This window comes from Rhinopithecus roxellana, chromosome 5, assembly GCF_007565055.1.
Source record: "Rhinopithecus roxellana isolate Shanxi Qingling chromosome 5, ASM756505v1, whole genome shotgun sequence".
Lineage (NCBI taxonomy): Eukaryota > Metazoa > Chordata > Mammalia > Primates > Cercopithecidae > Rhinopithecus > Rhinopithecus roxellana.
Genome location: NC_044553.1, coordinates 173221379 through 173242683, shown reverse-complemented (window position 1 = coordinate 173242683; position 21305 = coordinate 173221379). Strand labels below are relative to the sequence as shown.

General features: G+C 41.2%; 1 protein-coding gene across 5 annotated transcripts in view; it reads right to left on the bottom strand.

Annotated features, from left to right (window-relative positions):
• DENND4A (DENN domain containing 4A) overlaps positions 1-14809 on the bottom strand; it is a 134462-nt gene extending 119653 nt beyond the window's left edge. For 3 of the 5 annotated variants that reach the window (XM_030931291.1, XM_030931294.1, XM_030931295.1), the window contains exon 1: positions 14530-14809. The gene's annotated coding sequence lies outside the window, so the exon portion shown is untranslated. The remainder of the gene's footprint in view (positions 1-14529) is intronic. The other 2 variants (XM_030931292.1, XM_030931293.1) reach the window with 1 other exon arrangement.
• Positions 14810-21305: the final 6496 nt, after the last annotated feature.

Below are 21305 nucleotides of genomic sequence, written 5' to 3'. Positions count from 1 at the left end.
ACCCACAGTAAAACTTATCCCAGAGTGCTGGGATTACAGGCATGAGCTACCATGCCTGGCTTGTTCCCAGTTTTAAAATAAGACAAACTTACATGTGAAACTGGCCAGTCTCACGTAATTAAAGCTTAGCAAGACTAGGAAAATCTACATGTCAACAGCCAGTTCAGAGATAAAAACAAAACAAATAGTACTTTTATGAAACTTTCCAAGATTATATAGTTAGTTCTAGTATTCAGAAAAAATGAAAAATGTTAAATTCAGAGTAAAACAAAGGTTTACGAAAAATTAAACACTGACTGCCATAACAAGGATTTTAGGGCTCCACAAGGTGGTGCATGCCTACAGTTTCGGCTACTCTGAAAAGACTGCTTGAGCCCAGGAATTTGAGGTCGATCTGGGGAATATGGCGAGACCGCATGTCTAGAATAAATAAATAAAAATTAGAAGAAAAAAAAAACCTTTGCTAATCTCAAGATACAAATTCAAGAGAAAGAAAAAGGCCAGGCACAGTGGCTCATGCCTGTAATCCTAGCACTTTGGGAGGTCGAGGTGGGTGGATCGTGTGGATCAGGAGTTCAAGACCACCTTCGCCAACATAGTGAAACCCCGTCTTTACTAAAAACACAAAACTTAGCCGGGCATGGTGGTGTGCACCTGTAATCCCAGCTACTCGGGAGGCTGAGGCAGGAGAATCGCTTGAACCTGGGAGGCAGAGGTTGCAGTGAGCCGAGATTGCTCTCCAGCCTGGGAGATAAAGCGAGACTCTGTCTCAAAAAAAAAAAAAAAAAGGAGGCAGAAGTTAAAAAAAAAACTTTTTTTTTTTTTTTTTTTTTTTTTTGAGACAGAGTCTAGCTCTGTCACCCAGGCTGGAGTGCAGTGGCGCGATCTCGGCTCACTGCAAGCTCTGCCTCCCGGGTTTACGCCATTCTCCTGCCTCAGCCTCCCGAGTAGCTGGGACTACAGGCGCCCGCCATCTCGCCCAGCTAGTTTTTTTTTTTTTGTATTTTTTAGTAGAGACGGGGTTTCACCGTGTAGACCAGGATGGTCTCGATCTCCTGACCTCGTGATCCACCCGTCTCGGCCTCCCAAAGTGCTGGGATTACAGGCTTGAGCCACTGCGCCCGGCCCCCCCTTTTTTTTTTAAGACAAGAAACTCTGTTGCTGAGGCTGGGGTGTGTGGCACAATCATAGCTCACTGCTGCCTCAAAGTCCTGGGCTCAAGTGATCCTCCCACCTCAGCCTCTACAGGGGAACACTACCATGCCTGGTTAGTTGGTGTTTTGCGTGTGTTTGTTTTTGAGAAACAGTCTCACTCTGTCACCCAGGCTAGAGTGCAGCAGTGCGATCTCGGCTCACAGCAACCTCTACCTCCTAGGTTCAAGCGATTCTTGTGCCTCAGTCTGCCAAGGAGCTGGGATTACACGCATACGCCACCACGCCCAGCTAATTTTTGTATTTTTAGTAGAGATGGGGTTTCACCATGTTGGCCAGGCTGGGATTACAGGCGTGAGCCACAGTGTCTGGACTATTTATTTATTTTGTTTTTTGTTTTTGGAGAAATGGGGTTTAGCTATGTTGTCCTGCTTCAAACTCCTGGGTTCAAGTGATCCTCCTGCCTTGGCCTCCCAAAGCACTGGGATTACAGGCATGAGCCACCACACCTAGCAGGAAAAAAAAAGGTTAAGTAAAGATTTATTGTAACTGTTTACAATAATGGAAGAAGGCAGAGGTATCAATAATTTTTAATGACATATTGCAGGCTCGAGTGACCCGTCCACCTCGGCCTCCCAAACTGCTGGGATTACAGGTGTGCACCACCCTGCTAGGCCTATTCTGTGCTCTTGTTCAACCTTTCTCTATAACATGCTTTCATTTATGCCCGAATAAAAAAATACAATCTTAATACAGCTACTTCCCTCACACCTTAATCCAAAAGAGGAAAGGCTAGTTAAATGCTACAGTACAGATTAAATGAAGATTAAAAGTAAGTAAAGGGCATTCCTAGAGTTTAACCGGTGCTATTAATAAGAAAAGTATGCTGAATTTTAAATAAGCAACTAATTAAGTGGTACAATTAAGAAATACTAATCATCAACACCAATTTTTTTTTTATTATTATACTTTAAGTTCTAGGGTACCTGTGCACAACGTGCAGGTTTGTTACATATGTATACATTTGCCATGTTGGTGTGCTGCACCCATTAACTCATCATTTACATTAGGTATATCTCCTAATGCTATCCCTCCCCCTTCCCCCATCCCCACAATAGGCCCTGGTGTGCGATGTTCCCCTTCCTGTGTCCAAGTGATATCATTGTTCAATTCCCACCTATGAGTTAGAACATGCAGTGTTTGGTTTTCTGTTCTTGCGATAGTTTACTGAGAACGATGGTTTCCAGCTGCATCCATGTCCCTACAAAGGACACGAACTCATCCTTTTTTATGGCTGCATAGTATTCCATGGTGTATATGTGCCACATTTTCTTAATCCAGTCTGTCACTGATGGACATCTGGGTTGATTCCAAGTCTTTGCTATTGTGAATAGTGCTGCAATAAACATACGTGTGCATGTGTCTTTATAGCAGCATGATTTATAATCCTTTGGGTATATATCCAGTAATGGGATGGTTGGGTCAAATGGTATTTCTAGTTCTAGATCCTTGAGGAATCGCCACACTGTTTTCCACAATGGATCAATGCCAATTTCAAATTTGTGACAGAACACCAAATGTTGGACCTCTTAGAAACACTAATGGTCAACTTGCCATGACATTTTCAAAAGCTAGAGTTGTATCTTGCATTTTAAAACCCAGGATTAGTTGGTTTGTTCTTTCATTCACTAATTCATAGCCTGGTGGAGGAGATATATAAATTAAAATACTTAAGAGCAACAATAGTTATAATAGCTTAGTTACTGAATATTTATTAGTCATAGGCATTGTTCTAAGTACTTTACTTGCACTAGCAAACATAAGCTTCACAAACACCTTATGAAGCCATCATTAACCCCATTCACAGGGAAGAAAATGAGGTACACGGAGTTAACACAGTCAAACAGCAAAGTCAGGTTTCAATACCAGGCAGTCTGGGTCTGGACGCAACTACTTTATCCTGCCTCTCCAATACTATAGTTCATTCCATAAATTCTTACTGAGTGCCATCTCTGGTCTGGGTGCTTGAGCTATAACACAGTTACCAACAGATTATTCCAAGAGGGACCCAATTCTCCAGGTAAGAGTATGGATCTGAGAAGGCGTTCTAGAGAAAGTAATGCTGGGCTGAGTCCTAAAAGTTGTAAAGGAGTTAGGTAGGCAAAAAGAAAAAGGAAGGAGGAAACAAAGGCATTCCAGGCAGAAGGACTATATAAGCAATGGTCAACAATCCAGAAACAGTATGTATATTCAGCGAATCGTCAAAAAGCAGCTCTGCAGAGCTGGAGTGGAAAGTGGAAGACAGAAATTACTAGAGTTAAGATTAGAGAATCAAGTATAAGCCAAGTCATGGAGAGTTTTAATGATACATTAAAATTTTATCACATTCACAATGGGAAGTCAATAAAGGATTTTCAGGTTTATGTTTCAAACATACCATTCTAGCAATTCTGAGAAGGTGAATCTCAAGGAGATAAAACTGAAGACAGGAAAATCACAAAAAGGTAAGGAAATAGTTTCTAATAAAGCAGAGGTTGGAACAAGGATGCTGGGGAAGTGACTGATTCAAAAAATATTTAGGAGATAAATCCAGCAGAATTCAGTAAATAAATGGATGTAAGGAATGAGAGAGAGAGAGAGAGAGAGAAGAAATCATGAAGGATTTCAAAGTTTCCTCCTTGGTTGATGAAGTCAACAGTAGTACATGATGTCTTTGAAAGAAAAACTATAGATAGGTAAATAAAGTCCAGTTTGGACAAGAAGAGTTTGAAGTGAAGATGATAAATAAAATAATTGAATCTGATGCTTTGGAAAGAGACTGATGCTAGAAAAAATGGCCTGGGGAGTAATGGGTAGATACACAGTAATTGAAACTATAGGGATAACTGTTAAGTTAGGACAATGTGAAGACTGAGAAGAACAACTGGCCAACTCAGAAACACCACTGTTTATGGGACAGGCAGAGAATACACAAAAGGGGATGGCATGGTGGAAGTCATGGGGCAGAGTTTCTTGAGAAAGTATTATCGTCATTGGTTACTTTACAAGAGCAAGTTTAGTGATATGAGAAAGTAGAAATTAAACGACAGTGGGATAAAGAGTAAATAAGAGAAAAACGATTTTAGGGCCCCACAAGGGCCCTTGTTGTTGATACAGACAACTCTATCAATTTTCTCATCTGCAAAACTGAGACAGTAGGTGACTGTGAATACTAAACAATGCACTACACAGGACCTCACATATAATAAGTGTTACAGGCCCTCATAGACTGTTTTCATCCTTGTTCACTACACCTAGCCACATCAGGTGCCCTTCTGCTCTCAAACATCCCAGGCCCCTTTGCATTGCAAGGCTTTGCACTTGATACTCCTCTTTCCTCACTCAGCTCTTCACATTTCTGGCTCCCTCTTGCTTTTCGAGTGTCAATCTCCCAATAGAGGGTTTCCCCAAGAAGTACTCTAACGACTCTCTTTCATTCATTCTCTCAGATCACCCTGTTTTACTTCCTTTATAACCCGTACTAGTCTTCGAACTTTTCTTGTTTATTTAAAGATAATATGCCAAAGTGATTAAGAGTGCAGGCTCCACAATCAGACTGGTTGCAAACTGCAGCTTTGTCATTTACTAGCAATGTGACCTCAGACAACTTGTTTAACCTCCCTGTGTCTTAACTTCTTCATCTTTAAAATGGGCAAAATAACACACACACACACACCCACACCCTGAAAACAGACAAAAATAAAAATAAAAATAAATGGGCAAAATAATTACCTCATAGACTTCTTGGGGGAGTTAAATTAGCTAAAACATACAAAGTTACTACAGGAATACAGGTACATTTTTAAGTTCTCAAATATTACATATTTAATTACAGTAATCTTAATGTTCTATCAAAGAGCATTTATCAATATGTAACAGATATTACATGGAAGGGATTTTTTTTTTTTTTTTTTTGGCCACAAAAGTCAGGAGGGAAAAAAAAAACACATCTGAAGCTAAAGATCTTCATTTGAGCAAGGGAAAATTTTTATAAGCTTTATATGGAATTACTGTGTAATTTAGATCAATTTATAAAAAAATAAAATACAGATGTTGGGGAAAAGGTTTGACTTAAGTAACTTTGGGAAACTTGAAACTGGAAACTCTAACAACAAAAAGAACTGTACATAAGCACTGCTCTTTTTTGGTAAAGGCATTTCTCATGGAGATACAGGTTAACAATTCTAAAAGTACTGCACATGGACGACGGGACTGAACAAATAACTTAATGGATGTCAGATGGCGTGAGCCAGATTTCTCACTTTTGGAGAGGGAGGTAATAGACAACAGGGTAAAGCTAGAATGAACTATATAGTATTGATAGTCAAAGGCATCAGTATGAACTCATGTTTACCTTAATATAGATACAGATAATAATTATGTATGTGTATACATACATATATTTTCCAGGTCTATACACTGAAAAGACCTAGAAGTCATGATATTACAACAGCAATGAGCACACTGAGTAACTAGATCTTGGTTTCTAACATGATTCACCAAAAAATAGAACCAGGGATCCTTGGAAAAATGGCTGATTCTAGGGCTGGGGCAGGAAATATACAAGATGTGTCTGGAACTTCTTCTAGTGCCAGAAAGTAAGGAAGTACTCTAAAAACAAAACAACGGAGTATGTCCTGTTGATAGAACAATTTGAGCAACAAAATAAATAAAGTAGTATAGGATTATGACCCCAAGTATAAAATAAACATCTATCAGTCCATACATACATAAATGATTGAATAAATATATAAATGGGGGAAAAAAAGACTATCCATAGCAGAAGAATTCCAAATAATTTTATAGACAGTGCCCCTTTAAGAAAATAGAGATAGATCCACTGAGTGTGGTCTACACTTAGTGACTTGTTTCCAAAAAGAGTATGGGAAAACTTTGCAGTACAGAAACCCGGCAAACACTAGCTCAGCCTGGTGACCGAGGTTAACAGTATCAGTGATAAGCCATACTGAGAGTATTTCCCCTTGATATGATGCAATGAGAGTGGCACTTTACCTCTGTGACTGTCCTCCCTCAAACCCATAACCCCAGTCTAACCATGAAGAAAGCATCAGACAAACCCAAACCAAGGGACATTCTATAAAATCCCTGACCAATACTCCTCAAAACTATCAAAGTTATCAAAAACAAGGAAAGTCAGAAATGCCATCACAGCCCAGATAAGGTAAGGAAAGATGTCAACTAAATGTATTGTTGTATTCTGGATAGGATCCTGGAACCAAAAAAGAACCTTAGGTAAAAACTAATGAAATCCAAGTAAATGAATTTTAGTTAGTAGTAATGTACCAATATTGGTTCCTTAACGCTGACAAATTTAACATTGAAATGTCAGATATTAGCAACATGACAAGACCTCCATTTCTTACCAAAAAAAAAATAGGGGAAACTGAGTGTAAGGTATACCTTAACTCCCTGTAACTTTTCTGTAAATCTAAACATATTCTATAAGAAAACATTTACTCAAATTAAATAAAAATAGTAAAAATATGGGGAGGTTATTGCCTTAACCAACCTGATTTTAGTCCCTTAAGTCATGTATAGTGGGCTGGACAAAAACAGAAATACAAGTTGTATTGTGCAAAATAATCTCAACATTGACGAACCACTTATAATACTGTATGTGTAAGTGCCTATAAGTCATTTTTTTATGTGCACATTTTGATTCCTTAATTGGTAAGCACTTCAGGAGCAGAAAACCCTCCTCCAAGCAGGAGGAGGACACTCAAATTTGGGACTAAAGCAAAACTGTGGTACTAATTATATTAATAAAACTTCCACCTGGGCCAGGCATGGTGTCTCATGCCTGTAATCCCAGCACTTTGGGAGCCTGAGGTGGGCAGATCACTTGAGGTCAGGAGTTCAAGACCAGCCTGACCAAGATGGTGAAACCCCACCTCTAACAAAAAATGCAAAAATTAGCGAGGCATGGTGGTGTATGCCTGTAGTTCCAGCTACTTGGGAGGGCTGAGGCACAAGAATTGCTTGAACCTGGGAGGCAGAGGTTGCAGTGAGTCACCACTGCACTCCAGCCTGGGTGACAGAACGAGACATTGTCTCAAAAAAAAAAAAAAAAAACCATATGACTTATGTAGTGGTAAATAATTTTTTTTGTTTCTAAATGAAAGCCGAAATACAAAGATCAGAAATTTATAAAGGCCGGGCATGGTGGCTCACGATTATAATTCCAGCACTTTGGGGGGCCAAAGCAGTCACATAGTTTGAGACCAGCCCAGGCAACATGGCAAAACCTAGTCTCTACAAGAAAAAAAGAAAAAATTAGCCAGGAATGGTGGCATGTGCTTGCAGTCCCAGCTACTCGGGAGGCTGTGGCAGGAGGATCATTTGAGCTCAAGAGGTTGAGGTTGCAGTGAGCCATGATCGCACCATTGCACTCCAAGCTGGGTGACAGAGCAACATCCTGTCTCTTTAAAAAAAAAAAAAAAAAAAAAAAAAAAAAAAAAGGCCAGGCGCGGTGGCTCAAGCCTGTAATCCCAGCACTTTGGGAGGCCAAGACAGGCGGATCACGAGGTCAGCAGATCAAGACCATCCTGGCTAACACGGTGAAACCCCGTCTCTACTAAAAAATACAAAAAACTAGCCGGGCAAGGTGGCGGGCACCTGTAGTCACAGCTACTCGGGAGGCTGAGGCAGGAGAATGGAGGCTGAGGCAGGAGAATGGCGTAAACCTGGGAGGCGGAGCTTGCAGTGAGCTGAGATCCGGCCACTGCACTCCAGCCCGGGCGACAGAGCAAGACTCTGTCTTAAAAAAAAAAAAAAAAAAAAATTATTAAATTTCTTTTTGTTGTTATTATGTTGTTTTGTACATGAGACATTTTTATTTTTGAAAAGCTTTAAAAATAAAATTACCGAAAAATGTAGTATACACTCACATACTCATACATAAAGCATTAACATTTTTCATTTTTGCTTCCGATTTATATTTAATAGAAAATAACTATATAATAGTTATCACATTGAATTCTGAAACACTGAAACACTTCCTCATGGTCTCAGAAGAGGAATATAACTAAACATACTTGGAGAAAGTACAATGCAAAGCTCACTATCAACAATATATACTATAGGACAAAATTACAGTAACTTGGGTCCACACTGGGCATTGTTCAAGAGATCTGGAAACCTCAAAAGCCAAATAAAAGTAAGTTTTCCTAACATTTGTAACTATCCTGAAAATACCTAAAAACAAATAAAAAAACTTACAAATCAGTAAGAAATCAAAGAATTTGATAATATTAACTGCTGGCAAGGATATGAAAAAACAGAAATTGTCTGCAATATCCTATAAATATCTTATAAAGAGAAAAAAATATATATATATATATTTTTGAAACAGAGTCTCACTCTGTCGCCCGGGCTGGAGTGCAGTGGTTGGATCTCAGCTCACTGCAAGCTCCGCCTCCTGGGTTCACGCCATTCTCCTGCCTCAGCCTCCCGAGTAGCTGGGACTACAGGCGCCCACCACCTCGCCCGGCTAGTTTTTTGTATTTTTTAGTAGAGACGGGGTTTCACCGTGTTAGCCAGGATGGTCTGGATCTCCTGACCTCATGATCCGCCCATCTCGGCCTCCCAAAGTGCTGGGATTACAGGCTTGAGCCACCGCGCCCGGCCTCAAGAGAAAAATATTTATATCCTAGGACACAGTAATTTTACAGTCAGGTATATGACCTGGAGAAACTATGGCATGTTGCTTCAGGAGCTACAGGAATATTCATGAGACAATGTTTATAATAGATAAAAAATGAAAACAATTTAAATGCTCATCAATAGAGGAAATGATAAATTGTATATACTCCTTCACTGGAACACTATACAGCTGTGTAAATAAGTGAATTAGACCTACGGTATCAACAAGGATTGAGGGCAGAAAAAAATAAAATGAAAAAAGCAAGCTTTAAAATCCATATACCATGACACAATCATATTAACAGCTGCTTAAACTTACTATAACATACTTTTTTTTTTTTTTTTTTTTTAGTGCCAGACTCAGTCTTAACTACCTTATATAAATTAGCTTATTGGCCGGGCGCGGTGGCTCAAGCCTGTAATCCCAGCACTTTGGGAAGCCAAGGCAGTAGGATTGCTTGAGCCCAGGAGTTTGAGACCAGCCTGGGCAACATGATGAAACTCAGTCTCTAAAAAGAAAAAAAAAATTAATAAAAATAAGTTAAATAAATAAACTCATTTAATTTTTACAACAATTGTATGAAGTGGACACCTCTGTCATCCCTATGTGATAGATGAGGACACTGAGGCATGTAAAGATTAAATAACTTACCTAAGGTCACAAAATTAAGTAGCAGAGTCAATATTCACACCAAGGGAGTATGATTTGAAATGTACTCCAATGTACACGTTCTTCAAAAGCACCTAAAGCAACACCATGTCATTGTTCATACATACAGTTTATTAAAAAATAAACTAGAAGGATACAAATCAAATTCATTACAACAATTTCCTCTGCGAGGGGAGATGAAGGTGAGGAGGATAAAACTGGGGAGAACAAAAGGGACTTTAACATGATCTGTAATATTCAAGAAAAGTATAAAGTTCTACACTGCTCTTTTAGAATTCAATGTGATAACTACAACATAAATAGCTATTTTAAATTAAATATATATCTGAAGCAAAAATGAAATATGTTAACATTTTATATGTGGGTATGTGGGTGTATACATTTTTGCTATTTATTTTTAAAACTTTTCAAAACTAAAAATCTCTCATCTACAAAACAATATTACAACAAAATTAAGAAATTTAATAAAGTTCTGATCTTCATATTTCAGCTTTCATTTGAAAGCAAAAACAGCTAAACTGTGTGAGCTTATGTATGTATATACACTTTAACATACACATGGAAAACGCATTTTTACACAGATCAAGAGAGACAGGTTTTAACAAAGTATGTCAGAAACAGTATCTCTTACTATACATTTTAATGACTCACTATTCTCAGTGAAAATAAAGTATAACACTAGTAGGAAAATTCCCTTGATATCTTTCTACCTCTTTCTTTTTGTCTCTTCTCTCTCTTGCTTTCTACTTGTGATTTTTAACAGAAGGAAGCACAAAGAAGGAACTAAGAAAGTGTCACACATTTTAAAAATAATAACATGTTCATAGATGAACATATAGGCAGCCCTTCTAACTATAGGATTCCCAAACCTACAATCAAGTAATGTTTCAAAAATGTATCTGTAAATTTGTTGTCTAGAACTCACAGCACACATTCCTATGAAGAAAGTTACAAAAGGATATGAGCACTAGGAAAAAGATACTGCCTGTGGTGCCAGGCTATTGGCAGAGAAACAGGAAAATCTGAATACACAGTATGTACTGATGGTCCAAAAAGCAAAAAAAAAATTCTTACCCAGGGTCTGAGGCCAGAAATCACTATTCATTTATTTACCTTTGTAATCTCAGTAACTAGCAAATTATCTGGCATCTCATAATCAAAGACCATTGCCTACTGACTGACCAAGTAATGCGGAAATGACTAAGTAGAGGAATCCATCAATAGGTGGCACTGTCAACACAGAACAGCTTTGGTGGAAGAAAGAAAAACCTTGGTGAGAAGCAATGTTTAATGACACAAAAATCTACATATGTAAAATTATTACAAGGTTAGTGCTGGTTATTAAGAGAACATCTTCATCTAAATTACAAGCTGTGTCCATTATTGTATAATGAAAATAAGCACGATATTTTGGGTTACTTTTGCTAACAATAAACCTTAAGATAATTTTCCTACTGTAGCAATAGTTATTTGGGATTTTCAGTATTTTCTCCTATGACCCCTGAAAATATTTCAATGTCTTTTTCATAATTATAAGAGTAATAATTGGCCAGGTGCAGTAATCTCAGCACTTTGAGAGGCCAAGGCGGGCAGATTGTTTGGGCTTACGAGTTCAAGACCAGTCTGGGCAACATGGCAAAACCCTGTCTCCAAAAATACAAAAATTAGCCAAGCATGGTGGCGCATGCTTGTAGTCCCAGTTACTTGAGAGGCCGAGGTGGGAGGATGGCTTGAGCCTGGGAGGTGGAGGTTGCAGTGAGCTGAGATCGTACCACTGCACTCCAGCCTGGGTGATAGAGCCAGGCCTCGTCTCAAAAAAAAAAAAAAAAAAAAAAAGTAATAATTATTCAGAACAGAGAAAAGCACAAAAACTAAAATAAAAATTACCTATAATTCTATCACCCAGGGATAGTATCTCTTACTATTTTATATATCTCCTGCAAATCTTTTTGCCATCTATACCTATATGTTTCTTTATATTCTAATTTTTCTCTTAACATTATATTGTACTTTCTTATGTTAGTACATTTTAAAAATGATTTTTAGAAGCTGTATCCACCATATAGATTATCATTAATTTCACCATTCCCATATTATAATGCATTTTGACTACTAAAATTGTTCCACTCTTATTAAATGCTATATAAATGAACCACTTCTTGTTTTCTGAGACAGGGTCTCACTCTGTTGCCCAGGTTGGAGTGTAGTGGCACAATCATAACTCGCTACAGCCTCAAACTCCTGGGCTCAAGGGATCCTCCTGCCTTGGCCTCCCAAAAGGCTGGAATCACAGGCATGAGCCACCTGATAGGGCCTAAACACTTATTAAATGTACATTTCTACATTGGTCTTGTAGAATTCAAAGTGATAACTATGATACACAATAATAAAGTGTGGTGTGCTTGACTCCCTCCATCCCCAGCATCCTCCCATAAATTCTACTGAATAAACAATCTATCTGGGGCATTAGATAATAAAATAAATTAAAATAAAATAAAATAAAATAAAATAAGAAAGGAAGAAAAATGTATCAGCTATTCTCAGTCACTCTTCTTCTACCTGTGGTAGGAAAAAGGAAAAATCCCACAAAGATAAGTCTCTGATATCGGAGAAGGCAAGAATAACAAGTCAATTTTCCTGCTAGAGCAACTTTTGTTTTCCACCTAGAACAACGCACCATCAATTTAAGTAGGAATAGCACAAGATTTGTCATATACCAAACACCTCTATCTGCATCAGTGCTTTAACTAGGTTTTTGTAGGACACAGAATGCTTCAAAAAATTCTGCAAACAACAAAATATAATGTAACTAATACCACTCAGTGGAAAACCAAGTTTTATAATAGCAATTACAAGAGTAATAACTGGCCGGGTGCGGCAGTTCACGCCTGTAATCTCAGCACTTTGGGAGGCCAAGGCGGGCAGATTGCTTGGGCTCACGAGTTCAAGACCAGTCTGGGCAACATGGCGAAACCCAGTCTCAAAAAATACAAAAATTAGCCAAGCACGGTGATGCATGCCTGTAGTCCCAGCTACTTTTATTTTACAATTCTATTAACCCCAGCTAATTTTATTTTACAATTCTGCCATAATTTTTTAAATGAATTAATAAATGTCATGTAGTCTCTTACTTCTTCTAGCCTCCCAATTATACTAAATACTATTCAAGTTACCAGAACTAGGACAACAGTTCCAGGAACTTGAGAATCAATAACTCTTTAAACCAGTGGTAATTCATGTGGAAAAGTTCAGAACAAATCAGCATCAACTTCCTGGCTCTCTTGCACAGACAAAAAACTCATATTGCTTCACCAATTTTCAAAAATGTAAATTTGTGTATATAAGTTTAAAACTTGGGCCAAAATGTATTTATATTTATTCCCAATTTGCGACTGGTATCAAGATCAATTAAATTTCTTAGCAAGTACATTGTTATAAAACTCCACAGTGATCCCAGAATGGAAGGGGCTTAAAAAATAATACAAAACAAAAATTAAACTTCACAGTGAAGTAGGTCTATGTTTAATCATTCAGAAAAAGAAAATTATGTAACATATTATATATAATGATGATAACATATGCTATTCTGGACTCCTACTGAGAGCTGTGGTTCAAAGGGAAATTGTGTAAATGAAGTAAAAATTGCCCATGTTTAATTCTGCCCAGAACAAAGTTTCCGAAAAAGAAGCCAAATATAATATCTTATTTTAAGTTCAAACAGGGTTCAAACAGCTCAGAAATTCTGTATACTTAAGTATTCAAAAGTCGAATCCCAGAACCACTATCAACATAAACTGAATAACTTGCTCAAGAGTCCTTGCTTATTACTCAATCTTAAGTCCCCCAGAATACTTTTTAAAATAATCCCAAATGTACTACAATAGATTAGTGTAACCGGGGCTACACTGTTTACAGGTGTCTCCACCTCCTCCCCTAAGTAGAGAAGAGGTAGACTAGGGTAAACAGAAAATAGAATGAGACTATATACACACCAAATAACAGCTTGTAATCTTGCAAGACCGCTTCTTTCACATTCGGGCTATTCTTTTCATTAATGTATAATACATTTTAAAGAATAACATATTCACAGAGTAATACAATTTCTGCCCTCACGGGTCTCTAGCTGGCTGACACGCGTTTTCTCCTCAAATAAATACATGCCTGTTGACTGATGCCTGTCCTGCTGTTGCAAACAAGAAATAACTGTCCTATAAGACAAAAACCTCTCTCTATGGCTCTAGGCGTAACCATACGTTTGAATTAAAAGCACATTGGAACAACAACAAAAATCTTCCAGCACATCTGTCATTTAAAAGCACGATAATGAAAAGCTGTCGCTGCGACCCAATTTTAGGTCACAAGCTTTTTACTGTTTTTCCTGCCCCCCCACCTCCAGAAAGCGATAAACTTCAAAGGGAATGGTGGTAACCAGGAACCATTCCCTTCCCCCACCACACACCATCCCCAAAAAGACTAGAAAAAAACTGGCCAACTTGGACGCTGGCCGCGCTCACGCAGAACCCGTGCCCGCGGGCCGGGGAAGGCTGGACAGACCCTGGGAGGAAAAGTGGGCCTCCAGGCACCCCGGGCTCCCCCCGCCGCCTGTCTCAAATACCGAGCAGGTGGGATTCCGGGAAGCCACCTCCGACTTACGTAACGGGCTTGTCAAAATCCCAGATCCAGGACCTCCCCCTCCCCGCCCCCACTCGCAAATAACAACAGCCCCAGGCCAGCCTGGAATAGAAAATCTGGAATGAAAACACAGGAGCCCCCCACGCGTCCGACGCAGAGGCGCGGGTGCTACTCTCAGCACCGCCACGCCATCCCGGGGCGGACCGAGCCGCGGAGGACCTCCCGGCTCTCAGGAGCTCTCGGGCGGAGGTCGCGGCCATCCGTGCCGCCTCCCCAAGCCCGCCCGCCCCGCTCCCGCGCCCCCGGCTGTCACCTCTACGGGCCGTGACAGCTCCACCTGCCACCGATGCCCGGGTCGCCGCCTCCGCACTCACCTCCCAGCTGGCTCCTTAGCGAGCAGCGGATCGAGCTTGAAGAGCCGCGCCGGATTCCCTCACGCGCGGCAGCGGGACACGAGAGGCTGAATGCCGCGGCGCTCTGAGCCCGCTTAGCTCATCCCCAGCCCGGCGCTCCGCCCTCCGCGGCACCCCCGCCCGCCCAAGCCTGCCGTCTCAGTCAGACGGGACTCCCCCTCCCCTCGCTGCCGCCACTGCCTCCGCCTCTTTCTCCGACTCCAGCCGCCGCGGCCACGGCTACCGGCGCCATCTTGGCAATGACGGAAGGGGCGGGGGCGGGAATCACGCGCGCGAGCACCAATTGAAGGCCGGATCTGGCTCTAGTGGGAGTAGAGGGCCGGGTTGAGGGTCGTGGGGTCCTAGCGCCAAACTGACGAGGGGGCGGAGAAAGTGGGCGGGACTAAGTCGCCCTAGCCCGTGACGTGCGGTGTAGTTGGGAAAACGCACCGTGGTTCCCCGTTGGGTCAGGAGATCCCAAGCCCCAGGCTGGCGTGGGCGAAGCGTACAGTCCCTTCACCTTTCGCCACCCATTAGCACAAGAATCCAGTTCGCGCCAACTGACCTCCTCTCCGGCACTCCGGGAGTCCTGAGATTGCCTTGCTCGGTTCGTAGGTCTGAGCAGCTGCTGCTCCTCCACCAAGGGTGCTCAGATTCTCCAGGAAACTCCCTTAAGGGTTAGCAACCGCCGAGTAGGTTTCGGTCCCAAGATAGAAAGGTAAAGCGGGAAATTCAGGGGGTTTCTCCGAAAAGTACGTTGATAAAACCCCAATTGTTGACTGACGGGGTGTCCATTACTTTGGATTAATTGGATACGGCCTACTTAAACCTGACTTTGGCTCTCCACCATTGATGGCTGTTGACAGATGAGGATAATAAAGCTTGATTACCCCCCACGGGGTTGCTCGGGAGTTAAATTCTATAGTACCTGTGAATTAGTATAGTGCTTGAAAGTACTAAATAAATGTTAGACGTTATTCTATGGACAAATGAAAGAAGAAACAGGATCCTAAAAATCCCTCTGCTTTAAAGTCAACTTTTCCTAAATTTCATAGCCTTTTACTAACCAAATTTACAACTTTATTTCCTGCCTCCACTTCTTTCATTGTATTCATTCGTTCATTCAGTCAACAATCATCGATACAGAGGGTGCTCAAACAGAGGGTGTATAGTGTTGAGGGAAACAGAAAACCTCCACCTTCAGGAAACTGCAGTTTAGTGGGAGAAGAGGGACAATAAAAAAGTACTTCAGCACTTTTTTTTTTTTTTTTTTTTTGAGACGGAGTCTCGCTCTGTCGCCCAGGCTGGAGTGCAGTGGCCAGATCTCAGCTCACGGCAAGCTCCGCCTTCCGGGTTCACGCCATTCTCCTGCCTCAGCCTCCCAAGTAGCTGGGACTACAGGCGCCCGCCACCTCCGCCGGCTAGGTTTTTTTTTTTTTTTTTTTTAATGTATTTTTTAGTAGAGACGGGGTTTCACCGTGTTAGCCAGGATGGTCTCGGCCTCCCAAAGTGCTGGGATTACAGGCTTTAGCCACTGCGCCCGGCCTTCAGCACGTTTTAAGGGGAAACATGCTATAAAGTTTATAAAAATAACTCTGGGGCCAGGCGCCTTTGCTCATGCCCGAAATCCCAACACACTTAGGGAGGCCAAGGCAAGAGGGTAGCTTGAGCTCAAAAGTTCAAGATTAGCCTGGCAAAATGGCAAAAACCCTGTCTCCACCAAAAATACAAAAAATTAGCCGGGCGTGGCGGCGTGCATCTATGGTCGCAGCTACTTGAGAGGCTGAGGTGGGAGGATCGCTTGAGCCCCAGAGCCGGAGGCTGCAGTGAGCCGAGATTGTGCCACTGCACTCCAGCCTGGGTGACAGAGAAAGACTTTGCTTTAAAAAAAAAAAAACTATGGAGTTGCATACTTTAAATATATGTAGTCATCTGTATGTCAGTTAAAACTACAAAAAAAAACTTGTTTTTGACACAGCCTTGCTATGTTGCCCAGGCTGGAGTGCAGTGGCCTGATCACAGCTTACTCCAGGCTCAATCTATCCTCCCACCTCAGCCTCTGGAGTAGCTGGGACTGCAGGTGCCCACCACCATACCCGGCAAATTTTTCAATTTTTTGTAGAGACTGTCTTAATTTAATTTAATGTAACTTGATTTAGGAAAGCTAAGTAATTAAACATGAGGCCAAAGTACATAAGAAAGCGGCAGCCTTTTATTGCAAATATGCACACACTCTCCGGCCAGATTCTCTGGTCCTCAGGTGTGGGGTGCCAGGGAAGTCGCACAGGCGCTCTAGGGTGAAGTTCTCCGGTCCACGAACGCGGGGGCGAGGAAGTCACGCCGGCTCCTGCCAGCGGACTTTTATGCATTGGTACTGGAAGGGGGCGGGCAGTGGGCGGGATAAGGGCATGATAGGGGCGTCTCCATAGGCGTGGCCAGGTAAGTTTCGAGCTCTTCGGAGTGACGTCACCTGGCGCATGCTCAGTTGATCTGCATCTTCTCGGGCGCAGGCTGCATTTTCCCGCGCCCAGGTAAGTTGGTGATGAAGAACCCGGAAACAACAGGTACTGCTCCATCTTGTTCACCTTCCTCCATCTTGTCCCTTCTCCCTCACCCAAACAGAGACTATGTCTCACTATGTTACCTAAGGCAGGTCTCGAACTCCTGGGGTCAAGTGATCCACCCACCTCAGCCTCCCAAAGTCCTGTGTTTACAGGCATGAGCCATTGTGCTCTACCTTAAAAAAGCTTTTTTTAAAGTCCGGTTGGGAACCCTTACAATTCTTTACCCATTGGACACAGATTTAGCCTTTCGTTAGTTTTAAGTGTTGCTATACGTATCAGGTCAATTCCTCTTTGAGGAGTAGCGTGGCATATCAAAATATTCCACTAGCAGCAAAAGCACTCTTTTAGTTGGTTATACATATATATGTGCATATATATACACAAATATTTTCATCTACAGAGTACCAATTAAAATAGATATATAGTTGCATGTAACATACAAAATCAGATTCTAAAATCTTTCAGAAGTTTAAAAGGCATGAAGGTTTTTTTAATCAGAGAAAATAGCTTCTTAAAGAACAATATTAATAAACAGTAGAAAACCAATACGCAGCATTTGACTGTATACCCAGGAAGAATCGTACCTCAAAGCCCCCCTTAACTGTCATATCAGGAGTCCTCTCAACACCCCAGGCATATGCGACTGTAGTCACAGTTAAACCTAAACCCTAGATGTGATTTGGGCAAAGGATTCTAACAGTGTAGACATGAGCCAAATAGAATTTTTTGGATAATAAATTTTGGCACCATGCCATTTCTGAAATTGTCATATTTTATATGTGGAACTCTATCCGGCTATTTCTTAGAAGTTATTTTAAAATGCTGTGGTTTGAATGATGCATGAAGGAAAAAGATGAAACCAATAACCATTTAAAGCAATGGAAGCGCAAGCTGTTGTACAGCCTAATCCTCTCCACCTGTTAAATCTATGCACCTTAATTGCTATACCAGAAGTTTCTCACGTCTTTAAATGAAAACCTGGAGCCTCTGTAGAGCAATCCTTTTTTTTTTTTTTTTTTTTTTTTTTTTAAGACAGAGTCTTGCTCTGTCGCCCAGGCTGGAGTGCAGTGTCATGATCTCAGCTCACTACAACAACCTCTACCTTCTGGGTTCAAGCGATTCTCTTGCCTCCAGGGTAGCTGGGATTATAGGCGCCCACCACCACGCCTGGCTAATTTTTGTATTTTTAGCAGAGATGGGGTTTCACCATGTTGGCCAGGCTGGTCTCGAACTCCTGACCTCAGGTGATCTGCTCTCCTCAGTCTCCCAAAGTGTTGGGGTTACAGCCATGAGCCACCACACCTGGCCTATAAATCAATCCTTGATAGCTATGCTACAGGGCTTCCTTATGGGTGAGAAAACCTACCAGGGATCTGTGGCCTATTAGAAACTATTTAGATGTGTCCCAAAGCAGAATCCACATTGACAAATTGTATTCACTGTGAAACAGTGTTTGAGTGACATTCCAATGTATTTAATCCAGAAAGTAAAATTTATTAGCAATGTGGTCAAATTATCCATTTGTTTCTTAAAAACACAAACCTGATGAAATTATTTTTGAAAGAAATTATCTGCCAGCCTGGGCAACATGGCAAAACCCCATCTCTACCAAAATACAAAAATTAGTCCATCATGGTGGTGCACGCCTGTAGTCCCACCTACTTAGGAGGCTGAGGTGGGAGGATCGCTTGAGCCCAGGAGATAGAGGTTGCAAAAAAAAGAAAAATTATCTGAACAATTTTCAAGAATAATAGTAAGAAAAGTCATGTTAGAAGTGACAAATTCTGTCATTCTGGCTGGGCATGGTGGCTGATGCCTGCAGTACCAGCACTTTCAGAGGCTGAGGTGGGAGGATCACTTGAGCCCAGGGGTTTGAAACCAGCCTGGGCAACATATCAAGACCTCATCTCTACAAAAAAATAAAAAATAAAAAATAAAAATAAAACAGACATGGTGGCACATGCCTGTAGTCCCAGCTACTTGGGAGGCTGAGTTGGAAAGACTGCTTGAATGCGGGAGTTCAAAGCTGCAGTGAGCTAAGATCCCACCCCAGTATTCTGGCCTGGGTGACAGAGCAAGATCCTTATCTCAAAAAAAAAAAAAAAAAAAAAAAAAGAAATACAAATTCTAAACCTGGTGCTTGAGAAGAGTGGCCATGGACAGGAGCGCTGTAGCAGTCTGAGCCACTGCTGTCTCTGCCCTTTTGGTGGCCATCTAAGGAGTCATTCAGCACTTTTTCAAATTTCTGAAAATGATGACTTCTCAACATTTTTCTCAAATTAATTTTACCTCTTTCAGCAATTCCTTATAAGCTGAATTTTTACTTTTTAAATTATCTGCAGGGGAGTTGTTTTAAAAATAACATGTATTTTAACTGTCATTGACCACCAAGTATACTCCTCTGATTTTCTTGAAGTGGTAAGATAATATTTTCATAACTTTTAACAAATTCACTTCAGAAAGCATTTGTATACAAAACACTGCACTAGACCCAGAAGGAAAACAATGACAGACAAGCACACATTAGAGGCAAAAAGTATGTTCCTAGGCATATAACTTTAATTAAAGTCAAACTATGACAAATTACATGCTAGATGGATCAACTCGTTGCTCTGAGAGCCCAGGTGAGTGGAGTGATTAATTCTCATTGTGAGAATTGAAGGTGACAAAACAGACAAAATAGATGGCATTTGAACCTACCCTGAGAGAAGCTGAATTTTCTCTGAAGGATGAGGACATTGTTGTTTGGGGAATTGGGCTGAGGGTGGTACAAGGAAGGAAAGGTGTTTGTGTTTGTTTGTTTTCACTTTGCATCTTTATAATAGATATAACAAACGAAAGAGATGCTCATAAATTGTTGCAATGCTTTGACTCTCATTGGGAGTGGCCAAAGGTTCAAATTCTTTGGAAGGATGGATATCTGTGCTGACTTGCAGGAAATATGAGTCAGCTTTTTTCATGAACTCAGCACTGTTGTTACAGCTAGGCTATTTGGGAAACCCGAAGCAGAACAAATCAGACACCGCAAGTCTTTTCTTTTTATTGATTGGCCCAGACATGCATCCTGCAAGGGTGGACAACAGGAAGGCCCTTTTTATTGTCAAGACTTGAAGGAATTCTGCCAGCAAGGGGAAACACCTGTAATTGAGAATAAACTAAAAAAAAAAAAAAAAAGCCCTCCTCTTTTCTGTCTATATAATTACTCAGAATAGGAGACACACACGTCTTTAGTCCATACCTCTCTCCTGCACTCCAGGATTGTATATTCAACTGCCTCCAGATAGCTCAGTCCTAAGTATACCTGAAATTCAGCATTTTAAAGGTGAAGTCATTATCTTTACCCCAAACCTGTTACTCCTATAATTTCTCATTTCCTGAATAGTTTATAAAGTCACCACGCACCTAAAAGCTAAAGCCTCCTGTGGAGGCTGAATTTTTTTTTTTAGGAGTTCGAGACCAGCCTGTCCAACATGGTGAAACCCTGTCTCTACCGAAAATACAAAAATTAGCTGGGTATGGTGGCGTGCACCTGTATTCCCAGCTGCTCTGGAGGCTGAGTCAGGAGAATCACTAGAACCCAGGTGATGGAGGTTGCAGTGAGCCAAGATTGCGCCACTGCCCTCCAGCCTGGGTGACAGACTCCATCTCAAAAAAAAAAAAAAAAGTCAAAACCTGAGTCATCAACTCCTCTTTTTCCCTTATTAATTGACACCTAATCAATCTTGAAAAAGAATTGTTGTCATCTCCTTACCATCAGTAGTATCTTCCCTCACTTCATTGCCATTCCCACTGACCTAGTTCAAACCCACATCTTTTGGGTTTTTTAGCCTGAAATTTTGCAGCAGTCATCTAATTGGATTTTCTATCTCTCTCTTTCTCTCTCTCTCTTTTTTTTTTTAGACAGAGTCTTTTTCTGTTGCTCAGGCTGGAGTGCAGTGGCACAATCTTGGCTCACTGCAACCTCCACCTCCCAGGTTCAAGTGATTCTCCTGCCTCAGCCTCCTGAGTAACTGGGATTACAGGCGCATGCCACCATGCCCAGCTAATTTTTGCATTTTTGGTAGAGACAGGATTTCACCATGTTGGCCAGTCTGGTCTCAAACTCCTGACCTCAAGTGATCCACCAACCTCAGCCTCCCAAAGTGCTGGGATTACAAATGTGAGCCACCGCGCATGGCCGAATTTTCTCTCTCT